This window comes from Etheostoma cragini, chromosome 10 (assembly GCF_013103735.1).
Source record: "Etheostoma cragini isolate CJK2018 chromosome 10, CSU_Ecrag_1.0, whole genome shotgun sequence".
Classification (NCBI taxonomy): Eukaryota; Metazoa; Chordata; class Actinopteri; order Perciformes; family Percidae; genus Etheostoma; species Etheostoma cragini.
This window is the reverse complement of record NC_048416.1, coordinates 11312281-11330510: the sequence shown is the minus strand read 5'-3', so window position 1 is coordinate 11330510 and position 18230 is coordinate 11312281.

Here is an 18230-nt window from a genome sequence, read left to right as displayed (position 1 = left end):
GCAGTTCTGAAGGCAAAAGGGGGTCCAACCCGTTACTAGCATGGGGTACCTAATAAAGTGGCCGGTGAGTGTAGATGTTAATACAGGTTGTAGTGAAGAGTTTGCATAGCTTCAGGGAGAAGGTCTTTTTCTTAAACACTGAATGTATTTTGTACAATTTTCAAGGATGCTGCAGTAGGTAATTGTGTAAAAGTGCAACACTGAACAAAGCTACAGAAAGACTGTAGCTGAGAGTACTCCTGAGAGTACTAATTTTTTTTCATCAACTCGTCAATAAAACAGTTTAAATTGTTTTCATCCCATTTAAGTCCGAACTTTCAATCTCCTCAATTGAGGCAATTTTTCTCATCTCATTTCAGAGTTGTATTTCTTCTCTTCCGCCACTCTGCCTCCACAAAAGCTAATTGTGTGAAATGATGCTGTCTTCCTCAAGTCATTGGTAGTCCATTGTTGGGAGGTTCTTTTTTTGATGAAAATGACAACGTTTCATACTCTGTAAAATTGTATTTTGTCAGACTATAACATCTTATTAGTCACTTGTCTTCTTTTATTACAACAGTTAACTGGGCCTTATGATCTTGGCTTTCCTAGCTACTTTATTAATTTCACATGACTGAATGCAACAAGTAGATATTGGACCAAGTACATTAATATTTGTGTTTTTAAGAACTTACACAATTCTTCATCTCAGTTGTAAAATTGTACAATGAATACAATGAGTGAGTATGAATAGTGTTCAATGAATATGAACACTATGCACTCGGACAGAAATTGCTGAAATTAATTGATGCACTTTGCATAATAGGATTGATTTGGAGGTTCTATATATGAGGCTGAAATTATTATTTTCCCAAGACATACTGTTGCCATGGTCATGTATCCAAGTGGTTATATTCTCAATAAGGCTGGAACAGATACTAATATTATCGATTTATTCTGTAGATTTTCACAATCAATCCATTAATCATTTAGTGAATGACTTGTCAGAAAATTGGGAGAATATGGCCATTGCTGTTTCTTAAAGCCCAGTTTAATGTTGGCAGAAAAGATGTCCGCCACTTTTTGATTGAACCTTATTCAAACGGCTGTTTTTTGGGCTTAATAGATTAATGAAATAGCTGCAGATTAGTGTTTGTTGATCTAGTAATCAATTAATCGATTAACTGTTGCAGCCTTGTTTTTATGGTCCAACATATTGGGGAACAAATTGTCAGTTTTATTTGAACAAAAAAAAAGTAATTTACCAGAGCCCTCCTGCTGTCATCACTGAGACATTAGTAACAGTACTGGATAAAATTAGTAATTCAATAAGTGTCTGTCAGACTACATGACACACATTGAAGGTGCAGTCTGTAAAGCCAGGTTCAGACCAAAGATTCACGACAAGATGACTTGCAACACGCCAGTCTACAACATTCTGAAACCCGCCAATTTGCATCAAGATGAAATGGTGTATCATCTCCATAGCAACGACTCTTTATACTTCTGTTCTAACTTCCGGCTTTCAGGCTTTTTTGTAGCTGGATTTATCATTTGTAGCATCTTAAAATATGAATAAGGATAATGAGATGCTTGCTACAGTTTCATTATATTAGCGATGAAATGACGAAAGCATTTTATTTCTCCTACTACAGCTTTACTACAACGCCCCTCCCTCTCTTCAGTCACCTTGTAGCTCGCTTAACAATATACCGCGCTCAAGGGCCCAAACCTATGTAATTTTGACCAGTTGACAGTTTGTAACAAAGAGATAACGTAGATTTTGGATCACTTTATTTCTAGTTTGTTGCTGCCTTTTCAAGCTGACTTAGCTATTGGCTAAAACCAGCCCTCTTGAGTCGAGCTGAGACGGGCCAGTTCAGACCGCTTCAACTTTTCCGTTCTAAAATGGTTTTGTCTCTTCGCAAATCTTTGGTCTGAACTGGGCTTAAGAGCTTTAAAGTCCTTTCACCACTATCTAATACCCCGGGATATGTATTTGTATGTTTTGATTATAATATTCTTACCATCTATAATTTTGCAACCCTTGATACTCACATATGAATAACATTTTCATTTTTGAGCAACCGTTTTTGGAATAATTTTTATAAATGTAATCAAATGCCTCAATAGTAGTAAATAAACAAGTGACCCACATCCAGGAGAACAATAATAGTGAAATATACTGTATGAAAACTTTGATTCATGACATCTGATAATTTAAACACCTAATACTCTGATTAGTCTTACAGAAGATGACATGATGTGGCAGACTGAAAACGTTATGTGACCCTGAAACCAAATAACATAAAAATTGAAAGGCAGCAGTGAATTGCACTCTAAGGAGTTTTTTTGCCTTGTGGAGAGTGCTACTGGCAGCCAGTATGCATGGCCACTGAGTGAGTATGAAACCATTTGGCCTGTTGCCTTCAGTTCCAAACAGTCAGACCCTCTCATGGACCACTCTTCTGTAAGAGTGCTTAGCATCCACTTTGAATACATTAGCTAGAATTTTCTTTGTACACTCTGCCTTTATGAATGCTCCAAATTTGGCAACAATGCTTCCCCCATGTTTTCTGGAGGGCCAATTTTTTCGAAAACACGTCTCATGCTTGATAGGTTGAACATTAAGTCTGGATCCTTTCAAATATATCCTATACAATATATTACATAGGGTTATTACATTCTGTGATAGGGTTATAAAAAACATGTTCTTTGTTTCTACCATAATTATTTACGAGTTCTTAAATGAAGTTCCTGTAAACGGCCTTTCATGGAGAAAAAAATCCTGACATGATAAAATGTCCAAGGTGTGAGTGGCCTTGTTTGTACTTGTTTGTTCAGCAAATGGAAGCTAATAACAAATTGCAGGGTACACGCATTTCTTTTCAATAGAATGAGCAACTCATTGGGGCATGAAATCATTATGAAACTGGCATGTGTGAAGGATGGCAGGCGACTGCAGAGGACTGCACTCACAGACTTCCTCTGAATGAAACCCTCTAAAGTCAAATCACACTAATCAGTGTAATCAATAGACAGTCATGGTGTTTTGTTTGGTGGTGTTCACGAACGGTGTTTAGAGAGACCTGTTGCCTGATTTCTACCAGTGAGAATAGGAAAGCACTCTGGTTTTGTCAATAGCAACTGACAGATGAGAGTCTACATGACCTGGAGATCTCAAGCTTTACACTAGAAAGAGTGTGTGTAGTTCCTGTGTGTCGCACCCATGTACCTGTTTGACATGCAGTACAGGATCCAAACTCAGGCAGTTGATTTCATGCCACTCTTTCAGGTAAATGATTTCCAAAATTTCAAATGAAACACACTGGCTGTTTGCATGCGTCATTATTCTAGTTAAAGGTTTACACTGCACAATGTTACAATTTAAGCTCCAACTTTCCATGTTTTGGGTGATCAACAGCTAAAGCCACAGATCAGAGGCAAATGGCACTCAACGATTGCTCTGTGTGATTGTTCAAAGACGCAGTTCGGGAGATGTGCCATAGGGTTGCAGACACGGAGAGATATCTAGCAGGTTAAATATCTGGACCTGTCTGCATGTCCAAATCCTGTAGTCTGAAAATCGTCGACTGGCAATGACAGCAGACGACCTAAAGCCAATGAGAGCAAAATATATGGGGCGAGGGAAACATCAGTTGGAGAAGTCATAACACATGCAACAGAACATCTGCTGCGTCAATGCTAAATTATTAATTTACCTATAACTTTCTCCGCAATAAAAAACAAAAACAAATCCTTGCTGCCTGTGTCTACCCCAACCATTCTATACTCGATACACTTTTTCCTTCTTGGTTTTCACTGCAAATCAGTGCAAAACTTTGGAGAAAAGGAGGCCTATCTTGCTCATTGTCCTGCGTCTTTTCCCGTATAGTTTCTCACATTTTTTGTTGAGACTTGTTGGAGATTCCTCAGAGGGAACTGTCTTGTAATGTTTGACCCACTGTCACTGATCATTTGTGTAATGTGCAAAGCACAATGACCTTGAGATACACCATTATAAGACAGTCATGTAATGTAACTAGTACAGCAATCTGACGACTTTTACAGCCATAAACATTAGACCTAACAGTAGCACCTCAATTCAGATAATAAAGTTGTTTGCTTAGGTTGAAGCGAAAGAAAACAACACTGTTAATCGAAATACATGTACACATGTTAATAAGTCAAGTTGCCATAAAGATAAGATGAGACTGCTCCATATCACCCTTTCAAATAATGATTTACAACAAAACTACAACAATGAAGAAAAACCAACTGTGAGACTCAGTGTTTAATCCCCAGAGAGTTGTCTTGGAACTCATTCAATGCCTCCCCTGTGACTGTGATAATGCATTGGCTTCAACCTTCCTGAAACTGGGCACGTGTACAGTTGCTAACGAACTCAAACACAGAGTGCACATGGGTCTAGCCAAATAATGAAGTCATGCTACTACTGCTGCTGAACAATATGGTGAAGATCCTGGAACAGGATGAATGCATAGGTAGTAGTATAAATACAGGTAATCAAGTGGAGTCATGTTAAGACAATCACAATCACATCAGTTCTTTTCATTCCCCTTAAAAGATAATGCTGGTTTTATTTTAAATGTTATTATTAACAATTACCTTGATGAGCCTAACACTAACCATTAATCTATCCTGTTAAAAAGTTTTCTCTCTGATGCTGCAACCATCTTTTACATATGCCTCCAAACCATTAAATTCAATTTCATGGTCATCGGGTGACATTATGGTGCTATCAATACAATTTCCTTTTCAATCTCTGAGCATAAGCCTCATGTTGGACCACTGTTAGGCTGTGGGTCAGATGCACACCTCCAGGAAAACCATAGGTCTGGTGTTGTGCCCATACATAGACCGGATGGAAAAGTCCTTTTCCATCATAGCTAGCTAACTACAGTCAGGGACCAAAGGGACACAGAGACATGAGATTGGCATATCTGTTCAAGTTGTAAGTGGTTTCACATCTGAGCATGATTACACACGAATTGGTAGAGAGAGTAGAATGCTTTTTTAAATTGCCAGTTTTAAAAAAATAATAAAAAAAGGCCTCCCCTTCTAGTTTTGGAAAAGGCCTTTCTGATACTGGTCGCTCTTCTGAATAGCACTTTGAATAAATCAAGCAGCAGCGCCTTTAGACTTCCAAGCGCTTAAATGTAGAGTGCCGTGTTAATGCTGAGAAGTGCATTAGAGCCGCCATCTTGAAGCCACCAATACTTTAAGCTAAAAGACAGAAAAGTGCTGCACTGCAGAGGTGTAGCATTAAAGGTCCCATTCAATCAAATGGGAGAGCTAACACCCAGAAAGCACGGGTTTATGTCTGTATTGGTGGGTTGAGGTTTAGTTTATCCAGTCAATTTGTTGTCTATCAGTTTTGCCAGGGGAGAAGAGTAATAGTGTCATCATGGAGAATAATCAGTGAAGCAGAGCACATTAGAGAGCAAGTGTTATTGAGCAATGTGTTACTCTTTCTTGTTACTTCCTGGGAGAGCAATTACTGTGTTTGAGTAACCAATGATTGAGACAAGACCCAGTAGCAGTGTGTGTAATTTATGAGCATTGTTGCATGCAAAAAGGTGCATTTGCTTTTAAAGAGCACGGTTTAGTTTATTAAGTTGCTGTAATATTCAAAGGACGCTCTTCTGTGCCACAGTTTGCCTCGACTGGTGAGACACCTGAGCTGCAAAACACATTTTGAAAGCAAATAGAGGAGCAATGTTGCTATCACTGCTGCTGAGCAGTACCGCAACACAAATCCATCCATCCATGGAGGGCCTCCCTGCAGCTCACTGCGTGCAGCCCTCGTCTCAACCACACACATACACACAAACACACACATACAAACAGTATTTAACACTCCTTAAATCAAAAGTTGATTTTAATTAAAACATTTTTAATATAATTCATTCCGGGACTGATACCCTTTGTGTTTTGTTACATCACTGAATGATGGGATCCTGTTGGAGTGTCGGTTTCACTCGACAGCCCAGCTCAGGAGATTCTGATACAATGATGATTGCGCATTTCTTTTTAGGCAGTAAGGGATCTACATTCTCTGAACGTACATGAATTGTCAACCTAAACTCTATTCAGGCGACCTACCCTAATTGCATTCTTCAGCTCAGACATCCAGTCATTCAGTTAAATCATCCGTCAGATGTGCTGTAACATCTAACACCAAACATTTGAACTGCTTCGCCAGTGGATTTTTGTTTTTCAAAAGCACATCTTTTTGTTTTGTTTCTTTACACACAGATGTAAACAAATCGACCTTATTTCTCCAAAGCTCTACAACTAAACCTCCCATTGATTAAACATGCTAACTTTATGTATGAAATACTACACCAGGCTATGACATCTCGCTACATTCCAGTTGTTTGTTGTTCCAGGACTTTCACAGGTTGGAGGAAAAACATTTGAGATTATAAACTGCAACTTTATCTTTATTAAATTTATCAAGACTGAGGCTTCTTTTTGTTTTCACAGGTACATACAACTATGTTTAATCAACAAAGAAATGCTAAAGAAGTTATCTGAGCAGGCAGGAACACAGACATGGTGGATTTAATATAACCCTGGAGGAAATGTGAGGTATTCTGCAGCTAAAATCTGATGAAGAGGATAGAACAGTTAACACTGGGACCGAAGAATCATTCCAGAAGATATTTTGTAAACTCATTCAGAGCAATTTCTTTAATTCCTACCAATGTTCATTGCTAATAATCGCGTTGCCACACCTTTGATATCAATATTTATATACATATTTATCACTATATATAATTTCCTGCCAGTTTAAAGAGTATCCTGATGATGACTGACGTCTGAAGAAACCAGAGGGTTCATAAGTTAAACTTTAGAATATCGCTTATTAACATAAAAATAGAATAACAAAATCGAACAATTAACTGTGCAAACATGGCTTGATTTAGAAAACATTCTTTTGATTAAAGAATAAGTTGAATAGCATCTAAATGTAAACATTTAACTTTACAAACATGCTTTATCTGCATTACCGTTAACTTCTGAAATGGTATGGCGTTTATTTCTGCTGGGTGCTAGGCTGTTAGATCTATCCATATCGAGTAAAATATGTCCAAAGTTAATCATCGTTATGGACCCTAATTTTATTGCAGTCCCATATCAAGGTTTTTTATTGCCCAGCCCGAGGAGGAGGGTCTGGCCAACGGGTGAATCTAGGGTCAGACCTTTAGGGGCTCGGCCCCTAATGAGAATGGGACACGGATCCAGTGCCTTGCTCAGTAATTTCATTAGCCAATAATCTCTGAGCTAGCTAATGAACGTCGGCAAAAGTTTTTTTGACACTATGATGGAACTAAATCTGACACTTTATAATTCACAGTGTAATATTCAACAGTTTTAGTTGCCTACTTTTTAATTTGGGTTCCAATCTGCGCCATAAAATTACAAACTTCTTCTCTGGGACTACCAACGTTAAACTTCACAACCAAACTCATGCTCTTCCTCTGACAGATTAGATAGAAACTCGGCCAAAGGCCGGTTTGGCACGACCAGCTCCGATTGACCTAAACTACATTTCTGTTAACCCTTTCCTTGACTGGGTTAAAGGTGCATCGGTGACAGACACACAGGATATTAAACCTGTTTCAAGCCCTTTAAACCTGGAATTGTTTGTCCTCTGTCACTAACAGTTAACAAACTCTTACCTGAAGCACTTTTTTATTATTATGCTTTTTAGGGGGGCTGAGATAAAATTTAGCACTGGCTCACAGAATAAATGTGTAGCTAATATGCACACTTAAATCTTTTAATTCATCACAAATCATAACCTCATTGCAATATTAAACAGTTTTATTGCACTTTGCAGATTTTTTCTCATATTGAGCAGACCTGGTTTACATGCTCAAACACAAACAGGATACTTCAAAAACCTGGTTGTAAACGGGCCTCATATCCATGTAAACACACTCTGATTTTTTAGAAGCGTGACTCTCAATGTAACAAATGTGGGATGGGGGAAAATCATTAATCTAAAAGCTTTTATTTTATTATTTGGAAATGAAGCAAAGGGTGTGGCTAATGGTTAGTAAAATCTGGATCAAAGAATATGTTTAAAGATGAATATGGAATAAATACATAAATATAAAAGAAATGTTTTCATGCCTAAACCAGTGCCATATATGATATGTATAAAGATGTAAGATGCATGATGATGATATAATCTTTCAATTTGATTGAGTTCCATCATACAGAAATTGACTATTATCCTTTTAATGTCATACGGTGACATTTTCAACTTGAGATGATTTCATTGTGTTTACTCTGACTTCAGTGGAGGAATCTTGTGGATTCAGGTTTATAAGAATGTGCTTTTCGATTCTCACACTTTACTGTTGTGAGATGATTTTGTGAAGGTTCACTTTTATTCATTCTTTTGTTTTTCAAATTTTGTTTTTCTCAACCAAAAAAGTTGTGTGCCAAAGTGAAAAGCAATCCAGCAAAGACAAGACTTCAAACTGTAGTGGCTTTCAGTTCAGAGGCCACATTTTGACCAAAAGGTCAAGGGCTTCCCAGAGCAGAGATTAAATGACTACAAGCAGAAAGCCTGTTTGCACAGCCCTAAAATGTTGGCGCTTTAGTTAAACGGAGGTGTAAGGAACAGCAGATAAGAGGGCGGTGTTAGCAGGTAACAAACTGCTCCACTAAACCCAGATAAATGACGATTGTACAACAGGACAGACTCTCTGCCTTAAAGCTCAGTGTAAAAGGTCATTTATATTGGTTTTCATTATCATTTTTCGGAATAACTTTAACTACACACTGGTCATTTGAACACAATTCATTCCAGGGGATTTTCAGCCTCTCCTCATTGTCCCTTTTACAGTAAGTCATACAAAAGGAAAAAACGGTCTAGGGTAAAGGATTTAAGTTGGCTTATTTTTCACCCTTTCAGAGAGGAATAAAATACGTAAATTATTCCTATATTTATTCTTAAATATTCCAAGAACAATCCTTATTAAAACTAGTCAGAACATAATTTCCTTAGGCCAAAGATTAAATCATCTTACCAGACTTCATCTCCATCTTCAATAAGAGGCCGGTCAACCGTCAAAATGTATAATATCAAGTCAAATAGTATTTAGTTCATTAACAGCACTAATGGATACCTAGAATCTTAGTCTGTGCCAGAATTACAGTTTGATTTTAAGAGATTGAGAAGGAGCAAAATGAAAAATGATTATACAAATAACAGGCATTGCATAAGAATAGTTAAAAGGCCCAAATGCTCCATTTTTTACTGTGGCTATCATTAATCAAACATAGAAAATGAAGTAAATGTGTGTTTAGTGCTCTTGTTCTCCCACATTGTGTTTTATTCAATAAACCAGGGACAGCGAATTGCATTACTTTCACTGCAGCACAGACGAAAGGCTACAGGATATACTTTTGGATGCAAAGGGACAATATACAGTAATTATACTGTTGCGTTTCTGAAGATAATGATCTATTGTCCATGTACCTGTGGTGTCACATCCTTTATTATTTAACGGATTCCTCAGTCACGTTAATGGTGTTATTAAATGTGATTTTCAATGATGAACGAAACATATGTAAAGATATATTTAATCTTAATTTGGAGCCATTTGCACATCAAAGCGCCTTTTGTCTACATTAGCTGTCTAGCTGTCCTTGAGCTTCAGGACAACAGAAGTTATCTGAAAAACATTTAAATTCATGAAGCAAAAGATTATAGTTGTGAAAATTGATCTTAGCCTCACACATACCGTTTCATCTGGCAAAGCAGCAATGTTTACCAATATATCCTTAGCTTGTCCATTTGAATAGTGTATGAAATGACATTTAGAATATGCCCTTTACTCTGCTCTACTCATTATAGGAAGGCAAGCAGTGAGAAATGGCTTTGGATTATGTAAAATAGAGCTGTGTGACAGGGGTTGAGCTCAAAAGTCCAAACCTTTGGCATTACCCCTCAGAGGAAAGTCCTGATGAAGGTGAATAGGAATACGTATACAGTACACTTGTGGAAAAAATGCACCACCAACCTCTGCTATTATGCCAAGAAATTATTTAACGTGGGGAAAAAGTGATTTCTCTTCTAAAGGGACTCAACTTGCAAAGCAGTGCTCCCTTATGCTGTGCATTTATCTGTTTTAATACTTACATACTGTTGAATTATGGCAAATTATTATTGTCTTTCTAAACTAAAACATTTTGTCAACTCTTCACACAAAAAACAGCTGATCTGAATTAACCTATTCTGCTATCATTTTTGAATCTCGCTGGGACACCGGCCAGACCTCCACCTGTTTGTCCAGCTAACACTGTTACTTGTGCCTGAGCTAAGCAAGGGGTGGAAACAAACGATTCCTGCACATGGAGGTTGTTTTGCTCCCAGATGTCTTTGCCAAACCTACAAATACAGCCCGAGGCTGATAGGCCTAATTAAAGGCAATAACCCAAACTGTTTGTTCACAAACTTCAATTCCAACTGTAATTTTTCAGCACCCTTGCATCTTGTTTTGGTTGTTTTAATTTGCACTGATGGACTAGGCAGTCAGCTTCTTCACTTCTACCATGAACCTTTTAATGTGTGAGTGAGTCCTAAACAATAACATGTGCCTGCCGACTATGTTCTGATTAATTATTCTGATGAATAATTGAATGTTAATGGGATTGCATTTGAACTGAATGTCATTGGTCTGTATCTAAATTGTCTGGGTTTGTCTTTCACTTCCTGGTATGGGCCTTTTCCACAGCGGACTTGTCATAGTAGGAAAAACACAAGGTGTTACTAATACCATTAACGATGGCTGTGTTCTATTCAAGTGCCCCAGTAAGCCATGGCACTGTGACAGTGAGCCATCATACACTATACCAGAACCAATAAACTGAAACAGCTAAATGAAATACAGCCATCATTCATTTTATTATTTACCCTCGGGCTTTTTGTACTGTCAAAAAATGTCCTCTGTAAGAAATGTCAATTGGACTATGATTCTGAAATATCCTGCATGAAATTTGGTAAATACATGGTTATATAGTTTATCTGTGTGATGAGATGTTATATTAAGCTCATTCGGTGTTGCCACACCAGAGAAGAGCAGATGTTCGAAGTTGTCTGTTTGAGCCACGTAGCAACATCTAGAAATGGTCATCAGCACAGATCCCTTATTGTCGAGGAAGTGGAACTATTTATTGTTGTTGTGATTCACTCTCAATACTCGCATTACCCCAAACAGGCTACAAACACCATGTGATTGCATGTCAGACCTCAGAACACAAGCAACCTATGTGATGTGATTGCACCTGTGATTCTATGGGACATTGGCCACATTCCTATTGGCCAATTGGGTGAGCATCGTCTTGTCACCGTCTTGTCACCGCAATAGATAGATAAATAACTAGCAGCCAGCCCACTTCTAAATAAATACCTTATAATTATCTAAAAACTCTTTAACAGTCCAACTGAAACACTGGTGCTGAGCTCCAGGTCCTACAGCTGCAGACGGACCGCCATCAGTGGGGCTCGGCCAGCGTGGAAACACTGCTAAAAAGCTTCGGGGACACAGCAGGATACCAAGAGTTCCAGACCAGGTAGCAGCGGTACAACCCCCCTGGAGGCCAGCGCCAGTGTTGGTGGAATAGCAAGCTAGCGTTAGCAAACTAACCGACCAGCCTGACTATTCTCTATTGAGACGTTTCAGGCTATACTTTCTTGGTTGTCTCTGTTGGCCTTTTTGAATTTTTTAAAACATCAAAATTAAGTAATCAAGAGTTGGGTTTCTACCTTAATTAAATGATCTTTGGCTACCTGTAAATATTATAGACAATGGCATGCAGAAGGCATATTATTAGGATAACAGCAAGTTTCCTTTTTGTTATTTACATTACTTGCAAAACTAGTTAATATTTTTGAAATGACATTTTGGAAGTAAGTTTAGGAAGTAATTTCTATTCTTGTTTCTGGCTCCCCCCACCTTCCCCCAAGTAAAGTTCACTTTTAGAGCACCGTCAATCTCCAGGAGAGGGCTAGAACACTGTGGGTGTGTTGAGTGCAGGGAGTTAAAATATGTTTGAGTGTGAGTTATGGTCAGAAAGAGGAGCAGCATGTGTCTATATTAAGGCGCATTTACCTAGCAAGTGACATTCTTTACTATGGTTTAGATGTCTTCTCACAGTGTTGCCCACAAAGCATGACTGAACACAAGAACAGTGAGATTTCCATCCTCTTGATTGCGCTCTCATTCCCTGTCTCCCCTTCCTTCCCCGCTGTTAGAATCTCTTTCACCTCATAGAAACCCAGTCGGTAGGGATGCAGAGCGGCAGTCTGCGGTAACAATGACTGTGCACCCTGCTTTTAAGTGGAGATGAGCAGCAGATCTTCCTCTACATGGAGCCTGGTTATATCTCTTAAACCGCATGAGGAAGAATGAAGAGCTGTTTGACGGATATCACAGCAGTTTTTATTCACACGTCACACTGGAAGTTTTAAATATAGCCTTCTTTTGATATGACGGTAACTTTAAGAAAAAAACAACTTAAAAAGGTAAATTTATTAAACACGGGTTTCCTTCCGGGGTGATTTTACTGTGAGGCCATTCTTTTGAGATCCACATTGGGGATTTTAAAGAATGTGCTTGTAATGAGATGTCACAGGCAGGAATCTTGAAAGAAGATTTTTTTCCTACTCTTGTGTGAATAAAAGGTCTGCTCTGACGTCAAAGCACTTCTCATTCCAACCAGGCTAATATCAGTATTTTGTACCTGCAGCTTATCCACAGAAGAAACATTTCCCCTTTTCAAAAACAAAAAATCTCATTTTGAGCCCTGTTAAAACTACAGATGACCCTAAAAAAGGCAGACGGAAACCAGTTTTTTTCTTTTTCTTTTCTAAATCAACCACTTCAGATGGAATCAATTATAAACATATTTATGATTTAAAAGTATCTCTCATAAAATTGCAAAACAAGTGAATCATGTAACACTTATTTTGCTAAATGTTCTTTTACAGAGTTTATAGTACAAATAGCGAGTAGTATATGAAGCAGCAACAGCTGTAGGTAAAGCTGTAGTAAACTCTGCAAATAGAACATTTAAACAGGCTGGTATCACTTGTAGCTTAGACATCAAATATGTAATTGTCTATTGCTAGGGATCTCTCAATCAAAACAATGGATGATAAACACAGACTTTTGATCACGTAAAGTTGTTTGGAATTATAGAAGTTGTAGTTTTTATTGTTAAACACCATTGCCGGTTAGAATGTAACTGTTTACGGCAGTCCCTAATATAATCATGTTTTTCTTGACTCATTTTGTATTGGTAGCTGACCAGTTACCTAGTGAGCAAGCAAGCTAACATTAGCCAGCAGCTAAAACTACTGTATCGCAATACATTTCATTTGTCTGTTGTAACGTAACTCAACGACGCTGAGAGACTGGTGGGGGTGGCTGGTTGAATCTCCTGGCCGGCGATGGCAGATGTTGTGCAGAAGCTGCCCGGAATAATCTCCCTCTTCTTCCTCTTCACGTTTTTGTAATCTTAACTAGACATTTTGGTGCTCAACCCACCTTTTGTTGGGAAATTGTTTACTGCTAAACGTAAAAGGCAGAGAATTTCGGCAAGGAGATTTTTCTGCACAAAAACTAGTAACTCTAACAGACGTATTGGGACACTGTTCCGACTCGGTCTGTTTCCTCGATGGTTCAGTCAACTGCCATTAGCGTCGTAACCACCCGGCGCTGAAATCAAGTGCTGGCCAGGTTCGGATTGCTGTCATGATAGCGCTGGCTACTAACTGACTGGGGGCTAACGCTAACTATTGGTGTTTTTCCATTACATGGTACCTGCTCGATTCTACTCGCATTTTTTGTTTTTCCATTATGGAAAAAAAAGTCACTAGTACCTGCCGACAGGTACTTTTTTTTTTTTTTTTGTATCACCTCCATCGAGGTTCCAAGCAAGCTGAGGCAATACCAGCATGTGATGAGAAAACCTGCAGACTGCTGAATGGTCGGAGAGAATTGTCACTATTCACTGTATCATCATTACTAGCGACAAACGGGGGTGTCCTGAACAAACCTGCCATTTTTAAATAATTTAGCCAGCTGAGTTTTTTTTGCTGCCTCCAGCTTCTTCTGTAACTAAATTTGTCTTCTGGCTGTGGCAACAGACAAATGCCGAGATTCAAAAACAACACATTTGCGGCGATCTGTGTGTGTCACGTTAGGTCACAACAGTTTCCTGTGAGGTTGCTCTGACAACCAGCCACGCTCGCCTCACACATGAGGTGGTACTAAATCCCCAATGGAATAAGGAGGACGAGGCACCACGGCCGAGCCAAGCAGAGCTGGTACTAGCAGTGGGTAAGCACCATATACGTCCCAGGGATATGGTCAGCTCTCATCCCAAATGAAGTCTCTTAGCACCGCGGGAGTGAAGCAGACAGACTGGGGTGTGCTAGCTGGCTAAATTAACATTAGATAAGTCATCTATGTTCATACAGCTAACCTCACTGGTGAACTTATTTGTGGGTTAGCCCATTGCTCATACTAAAAATAACTTTATGAGCCTATTAAACAATGTTTTAGCCCTATAATGTTGCCTACCAAGCATTACCTACCACCAGCACATTGTAGTTACAATTGTAGAAACGCTAAGATGGATCTGTTGATATTAAACTGTTTACATAAATAAGGTCTCTGCTGTATTACTGTGTTGCAAAATGCCAAGTAATTAATAACAAAATGATGCCGTATGGCAGGAAAAATCAGCCTTATGGTTACTGAGTATTACTCTGACATTGTATGATTTACAGTTACTCTTGAACGTATCATTTAGATTGCCATGTTTTGATGGAGCTTGGACAAAAATATTATAGTTTTCTTTATCTCACCCCATTGCTATGATAATAATACAGTTGCTCAAATGAACTGTATGATAAACCATAGATGGTTGAGGTAGTAATTCCAGAACATTTACAAGCTTGCTATCACAGAAAAATGGTTTGAGGCATTTGTAAGAGGTCATGCTAAAATTTGACTTTTTTATATTTTGGAATGGAACTGAATATAAAATAATTTTGTGCCTTTTTTATTGCCAGGGTAAATGCAAGGCTGCCATTGGACCTAAGGCAATGTGTGTGCAGCTGAGCCAATGTAATATTTTGCCTTACTTTTGAGTGAACTAGTTTTTACGCATGCAGGGAGAGTGTGTGTGTGTGTGTGTGTTAGAGAGAGAGTGAGACTGTCGACTGCACCATTCTCCTATGTAATAGCAAATAAAGGGCAAACCCTGTACTTGTGTGGCTGGTGCTCTTCTGTCTGCGAGCACCACAACCATGTTTTACTGAACTTTTTTGTGAACACCACTTATGAAAATTGTTTTCCCAGTTGCAATGATAGTTGAGCAGAAAAAGGTTAAATTATGAAAATGTCAGTACTATGTTTTTTTTTCAGGTGAATGTTATGCATAACCTTAAAAGGGTAATATTTTTAGAACACCAAAAGGGAAGTGTGAGAACCCTTACTTATCTTATCTCTTCTGGTGTGGTTGTATCAGTTATAGAAAATCATCCTGCAACACTAGTAACGGAGGATGGAAACAATTCTGCAGCCTGCAGACTCCAGAGAGATCACGGCTCTACTTTGATGAAGTGATGTTTTGTTTGCCGACTGTTTGACTGTTGCCAGATTACCGCATTGTTAAAGAAACCATGCCATAATGGCAAAGACTGTCCACAATGATTTATGTGTGACACTAACAACACTTTAATTTTATAAATAAATTGGCTGAGTTTGTTTTGTAATAGCTGCTAACTGAAGGTCTGTTTCCGGAGCTGGCGCCCGCTCTCTTCCCGGCGAATTTTGGTCCCATAGTGGTCTTGTAAACAGTCATTTTTGGTACCCATTTAAGTGTGGTTTCCTAAGAAGTGGGGGTAGTTTTAGCTGAAGTAGACTTGAATAATTGTAAACATGTCTGGGGCACTGAGCTGTCAATGAAAAACCAATGGGGGCACGATTACACGTTTACACAAATAACTTTTGAGATAATCATCACCTTTAACTGTGTATTTGGCTTCGCCAGGGCATCAGCTCCAGTAGGGGACCCCAAACTTACATATAGAAATAAAAGATTTTTATACCAGAAGATGGTGTACGGCTAAAACTTATAGTACCCACGCGCAGAAAGGTTTGCATGTATAAAGCCGGGCGCACGGCAGATTCCTTTATACATCACAATCAATGGGAAATTAAGCCACGTGAACAAGCCCTAACCCTAACCCTCTGCTTTGGTGGCCGCCGCTATGTTGAATGTAAACAAGAAGCTGTTTGGCTGCTATTGGTTCTATATTGTCATTGTGTTAAACCTGCCAACAGCGTGCCGGGCAGGTAAGCCAGTTTGTGATTGTTTCTCGCAAAATTGTGAACTGAAGCAGGAGAATTAAACGTGCAGGTTTCCAGACCGAGCTGCAGAGCAAAAACAAATTGCCGGCAGAGTGGGCGGGGTTTACCCAGTCTATTCCGGATGTCATTCTATGTCCAATCACAACGGGTAATCCCGCTGCAGACAGGGTAAAAACGTCACAGACTGTAAGGTGGAGGTGCTGATCGCGATAAAGGAGATGTTTGCTTGGAGGTTTGTCATCTTTGATCAGCAATAAAAGTAAATCCCCCGAGTGGCAAATGGTGACTGGGCAGTGAATGCACCAAACCATGGCGGGAAAAAAAAAAGTCTAAGGTCAAAGTGGAAACAAAGACAATAGTGGCAGCACCACACCAGTTACCGAACAACATGCATCTCAGTGTCAGTCCAAATTACGCACAATAAGCAGTTTGAAACGGTTGGAAGTGTTAGTACGCTCAGTGAAACTGAGTCCATCGGGTGGGAGACCCAGCTCAGGAGGTGAAAAGGTTAGTAAGGCCAGCGTCTACACCAGCAGGGGACAGTGTCCACGGATCCTCTGTGCCACGCATGGATGAAATAGTAAATAAGACCACAGTAACCAAAATATATGTGCAGAATCAAGACCAAGACACCAGTGTTTGGTGGACCGGGTCGGGGTCATTTCCTACAAATCATCCACGGGATCATTGGCTTGCCCACTTAACACAGCGTTTGTTCCTGAGGAGATGGATCCGTGTGTCCCGTCTCCTGTACACCATGACATTAGCACCTATAGACTCACACGCACTAATGCATTTTTATGTGTCATTCTTTTTGTTGCACAGTTAGTAGATATTTTATCACTTGTGGGAGAGACAGAGGATGACTGAAAGTATTTGAAATTTGAAAGTGGATTTTCATTAATTCCCCACCCTCATGTTTAACAGAGGTTAAGTAGCCTGCAAATTAAACAATTAATAGTGTGAAAGATGTGAAACATTATCCATATAAATTATCAAACTTTTATGGAGTGTAAGCGGATATAATTATGGTTTTTCATAGACGTCACAGATTTATACATGCCAGTAACTAAAGTTGGAACTTTATTTTGTAATGTTTGGAGAGCTTTTTTACAGAGCCTGAAAAGAATTTGCGGATGACCCGCGCATTCTCACGTAAAGTTGATTTTTATAAATGACATCATTTGCAGGAAAACCAGCATACGCGAGCTTTTTTGTGCGTTAGCAACATTTATTCAGGAAGCCCCTGGTCCTGGGTCTTCCCCGGGGCCTCCTGCCAACTGGACACGCCTCAAACACCTCCCTAGGGAGACGCCCATCTGCTGCCGTTGCATGGATCCTCAGGCTAACCTCACATCTGTGCCCCGTCAGAGACATTATCTCCCTACTCTCAGGACCAGCCTGAAAGAGGAACTGAACAAGCAAGTGTGATAGCCCTGAATTTGGCACACACTTTGGGCCCCCTTTTTAAACGGGGAAACTACCACCCTTGTCTGCAACTCCTTCGGACACTGTCCCAGACGTTCACGCGGCGTTGAAGAGGCCAAGACGACCCCTCTACACCCAAAGCTTTTAGCATTTCTGGACCGATCTCATCAATCCCTGGGACTTTGCCACTGTGGAGTTTTTCTAAACATGTAACAAAAAAAGAAGAACCGTGAAGGCCTGAAGAAGGCTGTATGTGCCGTTATGCATGGGTTGCTTCTCCCTATGTCTTTTAAATTTTCTGTTATGAAATAGCCAGTAAAAAAAAGCTTTTTAAATAATTTTGAAGAAAGTGCCTTAGATTTGCTTTTGTTCTATAAAAAATACTTTTTAAAG